Consider the following 12,036-nt stretch of genomic DNA (forward strand, 5'->3'; position numbering starts at 1 on the left):
GAAGTACAGTTGACATATAATATTATATTAAAGTGGTTTTAAAAACCAAAAATGTTCAAGATTTCTCATTGTTTGATATCCTTATCAATAATAATTGCCATAGGCATATTTTAAATTTTTGCCAGGGATATTACTGTAGTTGGCTGAACATATCTTTATATTTTTATCTCTATAGTTTTCATTTTTGAATTCAACTTTAACCTCTATCCGAAGGTATCTTTCATCATCTCCCTGTATCACATATTTCTTAGCAATCATTTTAAATAAATCTACTTTTCAGATGCTGAGAAAAGAGCTGGATGATACTGAGATTGACTTGAGGACTAGTAGTGATAACTTACCAGAGTGGCACCATCTGGGTAGTGCACTGGCACAATTTGATACATTCAGAATTTCTTCCATCTCCTTTCCCTCAGTTCCATCCATCCTCCTCCCCAAAACATCAAGTTGTTGCCTGGGATTGAGCTCATGTGACTTCTATACTGCAATAGAAGCTGGCCTCTGGGGATCCCTGGGTGGTGCAGCGGTTTGGCGCCTGCCTTTGGCCCAGGCGCGATCCTGGAGACCCGGGATCGAATCCCACGTCAGGCTCCTGGTGCATGGAGCCTGCTTCTCCCTCTGCATATGTCTCTGCCTCTGCCTCTCTCTCTCTCTCTATGACTATCATAAATAAATAATAAACAAATTATAAAAAAAAAGAAGCTGGCCTCTGAAGTTCACAAGTGTAATTTTTAATGCCTAGGTATATACCTCTGGTATCTGTTTAGCACTTGGAGTCACTTGAGGTGCCTGGGGGGCTCTCCGTTAAGCATCTGCCTTCAGCTCAGGTCATGATCCTGGGGTCCTGGGATCAAGCCCCACATCGGGCTCCCTGCTCGGTGGGGAGCCTGCTTCTCCCTCTCCTCCCTGCTCATGTTCTCTCTCACTATCTCTGTCTCTCTCAAATAAAGAAATAAAATCTTAAAAAAAGAAGAATTTGGAGCCATCTGCTGAATTCTATGACTGCTAAAATTAAAATCTAAAAACTCAATGCAGTAAGTATTTCTTATAGATCTACTTTATTATGATTAATGCTCAAGTTCAGCTTAGAGATGTTTCCTTATGGTGGCAACTAAGACATTGCAGGGTGAATCGGAGAATACTTCTGACTCTGTTATCCTGGAATGGAATGCATATTCCATTTTCACCTAAACAACAAGGGTTTTGGTAACTTTGTTTGGGGGCAGGTGGTGGCGGGAGGGAAGGAGTCAAAGCTGTTAGTAATGGTGAAGGTGAAACGTGAGAATACTCGGACAACGACGAAACTGAAGTTTAACTGTTCTTAATAAATACTCAGAGTTTAATCCTCATACCAAAGAAGTAGCTGCTATCATAATATCCCTATGCAGGTAAGGAAACAGAGATGCAGAGATGTTAAATCAACTTGGCCAAGGATCTCGTATAACTGCAAAGATGTAGCTAATACAGAGATAAAATACATAGGCAAATATACTTTTTGTTTTTGAAGGATGCCAAGAGTTTGAAGTTATTTTTCTTTTCTTATTTTAATCACATTTCTATTTTCTGTAAAAAGCCACACTCCAAAGTCTTATTCTTAGATTTCTGGCAGCTTGGACATCTAGCCAGATGATTGGAATTTCAGTCACTTTTTTTCAAAGTACTTATTTGTAGGTGGTAGTGTTACTTTCGAACCCTACTTTGCATTTTTTTTCTGGGGAAGATTTGAAAAAGCCATCTGGTTAACATTACCCTGAAAAATTCTTCTCTGAGTGGAGCTTCCTAAGAAGAAATTATAGGAGGAGAGTGTGGTAGAAAGCCAGGCAGAACACAAATAGAAACATCTAGAGACTGAAGCCCTGCATTCTGATACTTATGAGAACTATCTTTCCCTACCATAAATTCACTTTTCTTCCAGCTCTTTTCTTCACTTTTCCTTTTGAGGAAAGATTTTTTTTTTGAATGAAACTCTGTTTCTTGAGAACACTTTTCTAGCTCTTGCTGAGGTTTAATCTTGTTCACATACTGCTTGTTTGATTTTGAGCTGTGGGATCTTTTCCTATTAGCTGTCTCTTCTATAGGTTTTTATTACCACCATCCTTCACCTCCCCGATAGGGACATTCTTGTTGTTACCCTTTAACTAGAGGAGAATCTGGCAAATAATAGGTGCTCAGTAAATATTTGTTGGCTAGCTGAATGACTGCTTACATGAATGAACAAATGAATTAGTGAGTGAAGACCTTTCCAGGAAGGAAAGAAACAAGATCAAAGAGAGTACACTTGAAACAAATCATTACTGATGAACTTTGTAAAGAAGTGTAGGTGATATTGACTTTATTCTTTTTACATTTCCCTAGCATTTGTTAACCTTAAGAAGTCCACATATCCATGTAACTTTAGGGCTCAGCTTAGAAAAATCAAATGATATTCTAAAAATAACTTTTGGATCAATTTAAAAGATTAGTTTTTTTTTTTTTGGTCTAATTGATTCATTTAATTGCAGTTCTTCTATCCAGTGATTTGGAATCTTCCACTAACATGTGTTAGATCTTCATTGCCTAGTAAATTACTCTCATTCACAGAATATGTCTTTTACTTTGAATCTTTTAGAATATTTTCTCATATTGAATCATACCTGTTTAAAAAACATTCATGATAACAAAATTTGAGATACTGATTGGCATTTATTGCAATTCTTATTTTTGTCTTCATAAAATTAAATTTTCAAAAGGTAACTTTCAGGTTCACAGACTTTAGCTGTTATCATATCCTTTGAATTGATATTTTTTTATTTTCCTCTTAATACATTCCTGTATTTTCCAAAATTTCTCCAATAAACCTTCATTATCTTTATTAATCATAGAAAGCAATAGATTCTATTAGCACCCCCCCTCCAAATCAGCCATTTATCACTGAACAAACTGCTGCTCAAATTTATATTTTTTGTAGAAATTTCTTTTTTTATTTTTAAAGATTTTATTTATTTCTCACGAGAGACACAGAGAGAGAGAGGCAGAGACATAGGCGGAGGGAGAAGCAATCTCCACGGATTGCTCCCCCAATGTGGGACTTGATCCGGGAACTCTGGGATCAAGCCCTGAGCTGGAGGCAGATGCTTAACCACTGAGCCACCCAAGCGTTCATTTTTTGTAGTAATTTCTGAAGGCATGAGAATTACTATAACGCTAATTTCATCTTGAAATGTCTAAGGGCTCTCTCCAAGAGAATGAATAGGGAACTACATTCACAGTGTATCCATGGAGAATTTGCAATTGCCTTCTTTGATTGTACTCTGTTCTCAATATCCAAGTTGAAATTGTATGCTGATATACTTAAAGTGATTTAGAACATATGAGTTTATTTCCTTTTTTTTTATTATATCCATTGTTTTCTTACATGTAAAACAAGGATCAGGAATAATTGTTAAGCTTTGTTTTAGTTCTGATACTCTCTAATCTTTCACTAAGGTTGTTCTACAATAAATTCATTAGAGGTAGAATTATGGAGTATTGTATCTTGAATTCCCAAGGACACTGTTCATCATTTGAGCCAGGATATGTTCTCAAATTGTATAGAAAAGAATGCACGTTGAAAGTATACCCATGACCTGTAAGGAATAACACTGGATAGGGAGAAGTTGATAAGTTTGAAGAGGGACACCTGGGTGGCTCAGCGGTTGAGTGTCTGCCTTCAGCTTAGGGAGTGATCTCAGGATCCTGTACTGGGGCCTGCATTGGGCTCCTTGCAGGGAGCCTGCTTCTCCCTCTGCCTGTGTCTCTGCTTCTCTCTCTGCGTCTCTCATGAATAGATAAATAAAATCTTAGGAAAAGACAAGTTTGAAGGGTTTAATTCTATAATATTCCTCTAACTCTATCCTATATCTCTGGTGTCAGTCACTCCTTCCTAATTGAAAAGACATCTATCGCCATGTGACATTACCTAATGAAGAGGAACTTTCTAGAATTTTGTTCAATCTTTTACTTCTCTAACTATAGAACTTGTTTATAACCTAGTCTCCATTAATGAAATTCCATCCAGCTACCTCATGACTTTCATACACATTGCTAGGGGAATTCAGGATGTTTCTGCTCTGTTTTTAGAAGAGGTAGTGGCCTTTGGACCGATTATGAATTAAGAAAAAAATATGTAACAGGAATTTTCTTTTCCAAGTCCATTTTCTTTTTTTCTTTTTCTTTCTTTCTTTCTTTCTTTCTTTCTTTCTTTCTTTCTTTCTTTCTTTTTTTGTCCAAGTCCATTTTCAATTCTGCTGAAGGGAGTCAGTGAAACTTGGTAGTTAAGTGGTTAAAAACCACAGGCTTGGAAACAAACAAACCTGTTTGCCTCCCAGCTGTACTTTCAACTTCTGCCTGCCCTTGGACAAGTTACTTTCCAACTCTGATCCTCAGCTTTGTCATTAGTAAAACAGAGATAATAATAGAACTCGTTTTGTATAATTGTTTATGAGGAATAATTACATGCCATATACAAAGCGCTTTGCATTCCATTTAGTCAAGCAATGCTTATTGAGCACTAGAAATGTGCCAGGCACTCTGCCAAGTTCCTGTCCAACTCGGGACTGTTCTTTTTCTTCCCCCAAATTTTTATCTAACTTCCATTCCATCAGGTCTCAGTTTATTTTTTTTTAAGACTTTATGTATTTATTCACGAGAGACACAAGGGTCTCAGTTTAAATGGCACTTTCTCATAAAAAACTTCTGTGTTAGTTCAGATCCTCCACGAAGCTAATGCCAAGACAGGATTAGACATGCAAGAGATTTATTAGAGGAGATTTCTGTGGAAGAAAAAGAGAAGGAAGAAAGAAGCAGGGAGAGACTCAGATTCCAAAGCAAGTCTGACATCTGTTGAAGGAGAGGAAGAAGGAAGGAGAATTGGGTAAAAAAAGATTGCAGTACTGTCTAAGAAAGTTTTAGTTTGGCCATCAGGGAGTTTCTGAGCCAGAATTGCCCATTAGAGGAGTCCTGTGTCCTGCAGGAATGGGCTGGCACTAGCATCTCTGCTGTGCTCAGTTATTGGCTGGTTGAGGTTCAGGAGAGGCATAGGTTCAGCTTCAGGTGTGCTGGATCTGAAGAGGCAGTCATTGGAGTTGTCAGTCAACTACTCTCCTCACACAGGAGATCTCAGGAGTGCATGTCCATAGCCCTCATACTTCCATATGGGTTGGAACCCCAGTCAGTTGCTATTACAGAAGCATGTATTTTCCTTTTCTCTGTTACTACCATACACATCAAATTTTGTTTTCTAAATCTGTGAAGGTTACTGTCTCTGAACTGTCAGCTATTTGAGGGTAGGGACTGCATCAATCTTGCTTACCATTGCTTCCCCCAGATGCACAAGGTACCAGTTGTAATGGCAGAGAACAGCTACAAAGTACAACAGTAGTCATTATTGTTACCCACTCTCTCCTGTTCTGCACAACAGCCCCATCCAAATCAAAGCACTGCAGTCTCCCACTGCAGTATAAATTGCAGGTTTCAGTTTAATGTTGTTTTCTTTGGAGCATCTTTATTTCTTTTTGTCTTGGGGAGAGGTTCCACTTTTACTTTTAACATACATTGAAGTGCAATCAAAAGTGGTGAGGTGTTGAAGATGGATTTTTGAATGTACTAAAGTATATTCTCGCATAAGGAAATTGGAGCATTTAGTTTCCACTTGTAAATTCTCTTCACTTCTTTAGGGGGTGGAATCTGAAGATCTTTCTTCTGGGCCCAGAAAGCTATCTGTGGAGACTGGTGATTGTCAGCTTCTCTCTAAAATGACTTACTTCCTCACCCCTATCTCCTTTTCATAAAGCAAAATTTTCATCAAACTTAGCAGAATGTGTTAGGGAGATAAGAATGGGGATGTAAGGTAATACAAAAGATGAAGGAACCTAGAAGTTGTAGTTGACCGCACATTACAGAAGAGTTCAAGATACCCATCATATCAAATTAACAAGTACAGAACCACACTATCAAAAAGTCCTGAGTCCCTCAGACCTTGGGAAGGAGTTCCAGACACCTTGGGAAGGTGTTCCTGACTCCTTCCCAAAACTGGCGGTTGAGTCGGGGAGGGGGCAGGGAGGAGGAGGCCTAGGATTCTGGAGTCGGGCTATCTAGACTCAGGGCTTATCTTTGGCATTATTTGTGGGACATTGAGCAAGTTGCTTGATTTCACTGAGACTTAGTTTTTTCACCTCTACAGTGAAGATAATGAAAGTAGTAATCTTAGAGGCCCGTTAATCAGATTATAAGGGATCATTTTTGTAAAGTGCTTAGCAAGGTGTCTGGCCTATAGCAAGCTCCCAATAAATCTCTACTATCAATTCTCCGGACTTCCGCCTTACTCTGCTCCAGACATTTTCAAAATGTGACCATAGACAGTTTGAGGAGCCAGGAGGTCAAAATTATTTTCATAAAAACAGTAAGGATTTATTTCTCTTTTTCATTGTTTTATCATTTGCTTTGATAGTTCAAAAGCAAATCGCTGTAGACCACAACATACTATTTCACACCCATTATGGTGGCTATAATAAAATGGCAATAACAAATGGCAATAACAAATGTTGGGAAGTATGTGGAAAGATTGGAATACTCATACACTGCTGATGGGGATATAATGGTGAAGTCACTTTGGAAAAGAGTTGGCAGTTCCTCAAAAAATTAAACACGAGAGTTACCATATGACCTAGCAATTTCACTTCTAAGTATATACACCTAAGATGATTGAAGATGTATGCTTTTTTTAAAAATTTTTATTTATTTATGATAGTCAGAGAGAGAGAGAGAGAGAGAGAGGCAGAGACACAGGCAGAGGGAGAAGCAGGTTCCATGCACCGGGAGCCCGATGTGAGATTCGATCTGGGGTCTCCAGGATCGCGCCCTGGGCCAAAGGCAGACGCCAAACCGCTGCGCCACCCAGGGATCCCTGAAGATGTATGTTTAAACAAAAACATGAATGTTCATAGCACCATTATTCATGATAGCCAAAAAGTGGAAACAATCAAATGTCCATCATCTGATGAATGGATAAACAAAATGTGGTATATCCACACAATGGAATATTGTGCTGGTTAATACTTTTTAAAAAAATATTTTATTTATTTATTCATGAGAGACACAGAGAGATAGAGAAGCAGAGACTTAGGCAGGGGAAGAAGCTGGCTCCATGCAGGGAGCCCGATGTGGGACTTGATCCCGGGACTCCAGGATCACACCCTGAGCCGAAGGCAGATGCTCAACAGAATGTTGAGCAGCATCCCTGGCTTCTGGTCATTAGATGTCACTAGCAACCACCTCCAGTCCCAAGTTATGACAACCCAAGATGTTTCTGGACATTGCTAAATAGCCTCTGGGGGCAAAATCACCTTCAGTTGAACACCTTTGCACAAATCAATAGTCCTTATATTCTTTACTGTCATTCTCTTGCTGTTTTTAAAAAATTACAACTTTAATTAAGAATGTTCTTAATGAAGCTGTAAAAATTATTAATTCTAATGGCTACTGACCCTTGAATTCACATTTTAAAAAATATTCTGCTTAAAAAAATAAGAAGTATTCATAAGTTACTTTTGTTACAAACTAAAGAACTATAATTGTCTCTTGGAGAGAAACTTTGTGGGATTGAGTTGCAAGCTGAACCAACTTCTTTTAATATTATGGAACGCCATTTTTATTAAAATATCTATTGACAGACAAACTGGTTATTTAGACTTGGGTATTTGACAAATATTTTCTCAAAAATAAATGAAATGGAACCATCAGTTCAGGGAAAATAAACGATATTTGTTGTCATTGATATAATTGAGCTTTCAAGAAAATAAACTGTGAAAGTTGCCTCATCACTGTGATCTTGACAGCTTCCAAATACTTAGATTCTTCTGATGAGATTGGAAGTGATATTAACAAATGGGATATTTTGATAGTGTAGGATGAAACATGTCAACATTTTGAAGATCTGCATAACTCAATGAACCAATATTTCCAATTGACCCCTGTGGGATTTTAAAATTGTGCATAGTTTAAAAGATTCACTTAAAGTGCAACATGGACCAAAAGATTTTTCTGTTTAAAATTTTTTTAATAGCTTGTTTAAGATATAATTGACTCATAATCAGCTGCACATTTTTACACATGCATACACACATGAAACTATTACAACAATCAAGATAGTTAACATGAGTAGAGCTCTCAACTGTTTCCTTGTACTCCTTTGCAATCTCTCCCTTCTGGCCTTCTCAGTCCTCTACCCCCAGCTCTCAGTTTTCAGACTACCATGGACTTCTTTTTTCTCCCTAAAGATTGGTTTTCATGTTCTAGAATTTCATATAAATGAGATAATACAGTATGCACTATTTTTTCCCAATTTCTGTCACTGACATAATTGAGATTAATCCACGTTGCTTTACATATTAATAGTTAATTTCTTTTTATTCTCGGTAATATTCCATTGTATGGATATTGTGATTGTTCATTCACTTATCTGCTGACAAACATTTGTGTTGTTTCCAGTTTTTGCCTATTATGAACATAATTGCTATGAACGTTTGTGCACAAGTCTTTGGGTAAACATATGTTTTCGTTTCTTTTGGATAAATACCTAGGAGTAGGGATCCCTGGGTGGCGCAGCGGTTTGGCACCTGCCTTTGGCCCAGGGTGCGATTCTGGAGACCCCAGATCGAATCCCACGTCGGGCTCCCGGTGCATGGAGCCTGCTTCTCCCTCTGCCTATGTCTCTGCCTCTCTCTCTCTCTCTCTGTGTGTGTGACTATCATAAAATAAATAAAAATTAAAAAAATTTAATACCTAGGAGTATAATGTCTGGAAAATGTAAATATACATTTAACTTTTTAAGAAATTGCCTCTTTTCCAAAGAGGTTGTATATTCCCATTAGTGGTTATGAGAGTTCCAATCACTCCACTTTCTAAACAACAGTTGGTATGGCTGGTCTTTTTAATTTTACCATTAAGTAGGTAGGTAGTACTATTTCATTGTGGTTTTATTTTCTCTAATGCCTCATAATATTGGATATCTTTTCATGTGCTTATATAACTTCTTTGGTGAAGTGTCTATTCAAACTTTATGCCCATTTGTTTATTGGGTTACTTAATTTCTTCTTATTGAGGTAGGAGAGTTTTTCGGGTTTTTTTTTCTGTGCTTTTTTGAGGTACAAGAGATTTAAAAAAATATACATTCAGGGTGCAAGCTCTTTACTAGATATATGATTTGCAAATACTTTTTTCAGTTTTGGCTAGTCTTTTTATTTTCTTAGTGTCCTGAAAATAAATGCTTAATTTTGATGAAGTTCAGTTCATTACTTTTTGTCACTTAAGGATAGTGCTTTAGGTATCATACCCAAGAAATCTTTGTCTAGCCTAAGGTCACAGATATTTTTTCCTGTTTTCCTCTAGAAGTTGTAAGTTTTATGTTTAGACCTATGATCCATTTTGTGTTTTCACGTGTTATTTTATTCATTCATTCATTCACTCATTTATGCCTATGAATACTCACATGTTTGAGTATTAGTGAAAAATCTTTCTTTTTTCCCACTGAGTGCCTTTGTTGAAATGAATAATTTTGGCACTTTATAAAAAAAACTCTATTCAGTTTTGTCAATCTTTTTTTCTTTACACCAATATAATCTGGCTTAATGTAGCTTTATAGTAAATATCGAAATCAGATAGTGTAGTGTAAGTTCTCCAAGTTTGTTCTTCACTCTCAAAGTTGTTTTGGTTGTTCTAGGTCCTTTGCATCTCCATATAAATTTTAGAATTCTTTTGTCAATTACAAAAAAAAAAAGCGTGCTGGGATTTTGATTGAGATTGTGTGAATCTACAAATTTGTGGGAGAACTGACATTTTTACAGTTTTGAGTCTTCTGAACCATGAACATGGTATATCTTGTTGTTTGTGTCGTCTTTTCTTAAAAAAAGATTTATTTAGGGATGTCTGGGTGGCTCAGCGGTTGAGGGTCTGCCTTTATTGGCTCAGGGCGTGACCCCGGGATCCCAGGATGGAGTCCCACATCGGGCTCCCTGAATGGAGCCTGCTTTTCCCTCTGCCTGTGTCTCTGCCTCTCTATATGTCTCTCATGAATAAATAAAATATTTAAACAAACAAACAAAAAGATTTATTTATTTTAGGGTGAGAGTGTGCATACATTCATGAGTGGGGAGAGGGGCAGAGGGAGAGAACCCTCAAGCCGACTCCCCAGCTGAGTGCGGAGGAGGACTCACTAACTTCATCAAGACTGCAGGATATAAAAATCAATATACGAAGCCAACTGTATTTGTCTTCTATTAATACTGTGCAATTTGAAATTGAAATTTAAAAAAACATTTAAAATAGCATCAAAAATATGAAATACATCAGGGTTAATTTGATAAAAGACATTCACTGGAATATCTGTACTCTGAAAATACAAAATATGCTGAGAGAAATTTAGGAAGACACAAACATGTGGGGCGCCTGGATGGTTTAGTCAGTTAAGCATGGGACTCTTGGTTTTGGCTCAGGTCATGATCTCTGGGTGGTCAGATTGAGCCTTGCTTGGCTCCATGATCAGTGTGGAGTCCGCTTGGGATTCTCTTCCTCTTCCTCCACCCCTCCCCCTGCTTGTGTATGCCCAAGCCCTCTCCCTCCCTCTCTCTCTCTAAAATAAATACATCTTAAAATACATGTATATTTTATATCTTTTATCTTTTACCTCTTTTATCAAGATATATATATATATATATATATATATATATATATGTCAAAACTACGAAAAGGCTGAGTGGCTATATTTACATCAAAGTACACTTTAGAACAAAAAATATTAGTAGGAGTAAAGAGCTTTTATAAAGTGGACCATTCTTTTTTTATTTTTTTATTTTTATTTTATTTTTATTTATTTATGATAGTCACAGAGAGATAGAGAGAGAGGCAGAGACACAGGCAGAGGGAGAAGCAGGCTCCATGCACCGGGAGCCCGACGTGGGATTCGATCCCGGGTCTCCAGGATCGCGCCCTGGGCCAAAGGCAGGCGCCAAACCGCTGCGCCACCCAGGGATCCCTAAAGTGGACCATTCTTATAAAATGGATCATTTCATAAAATACTTTTTGGTCAGCTTCATTATGGATAAATTCATCTAGATAACAGAACAATTATAAATGCAAAAAAGCTTAGGCAACTAACAGCAGAATTCAAAATACATGGAGCAAAATTCACAGAACACGCAGAATTAGAAGAAGCCATAATTATAGAGTTCAATACTCCTCTCTTAATAATTAATAGGATAAATAGACAGAAAATCCGTATATTTTAAACCCCCAGGATTTAAAAGATTTGAATGGTATCAACAAACTTGATGTGATTGACATTTGTAGGACATTTCACCCGGCAACTGTGGAATACACATTCACCTTAAATGCACACTGAATATTTATCAAGACAGACCATATTCTGGGTCACAGAATAAGTCTTAATAAATTGAAAATGATTCAAATTATGCAAAGTATGTTATCAGATTAGAATGGAACTAAATTAGAAGTCAGCAACAGAAAAATGTCCGAAAAATTCCTCAATTTTTGGAGACTGCATAACACACTAATAATCCATGGGTCAAAGAAAGAAATATACAGGGAAATTAGGAAGTATTTTGAAATGAAGGAAAAGGAGAACATATTAAAATGCGTAAGATAGGGATCCCTGGGTGGCGCAGCGGTTTAGCGCCTGCCTTTGGCCCAGGGCGCGATCCTGGAGACCCGGGATCGAATCCCACGTTGGGCTCCTGGTGCATGGAGCCTGCTTCTCCCTCCTCCTGTGTCTCTGCCCCTCTCTCTCTCTCTCTGTGTGACTATCATAAATAAATAAAAATTAAAAAAAAATAAAATGCGTGAGATGTAGTTAAAGCGATACTGTAGGGACACATCCCACCAAATGCTTGTATCACAAAAGAAGAAAACATCTACCATCAGTGATCTCAGTTTCCGAGTTAAAAAACCAGCAGATAAAGAAAATACACCTTAAAAATAAAATAAAGCAGAAGAAAGGAAATAAAC

This window comes from Nyctereutes procyonoides, unplaced genomic scaffold (genome assembly GCF_905146905.1).
Source record: "Nyctereutes procyonoides isolate TBG_1078 unplaced genomic scaffold, NYPRO_anot_genome, whole genome shotgun sequence".
NCBI lineage: Eukaryota > Metazoa > Chordata > Mammalia > Carnivora > Canidae > Nyctereutes > Nyctereutes procyonoides.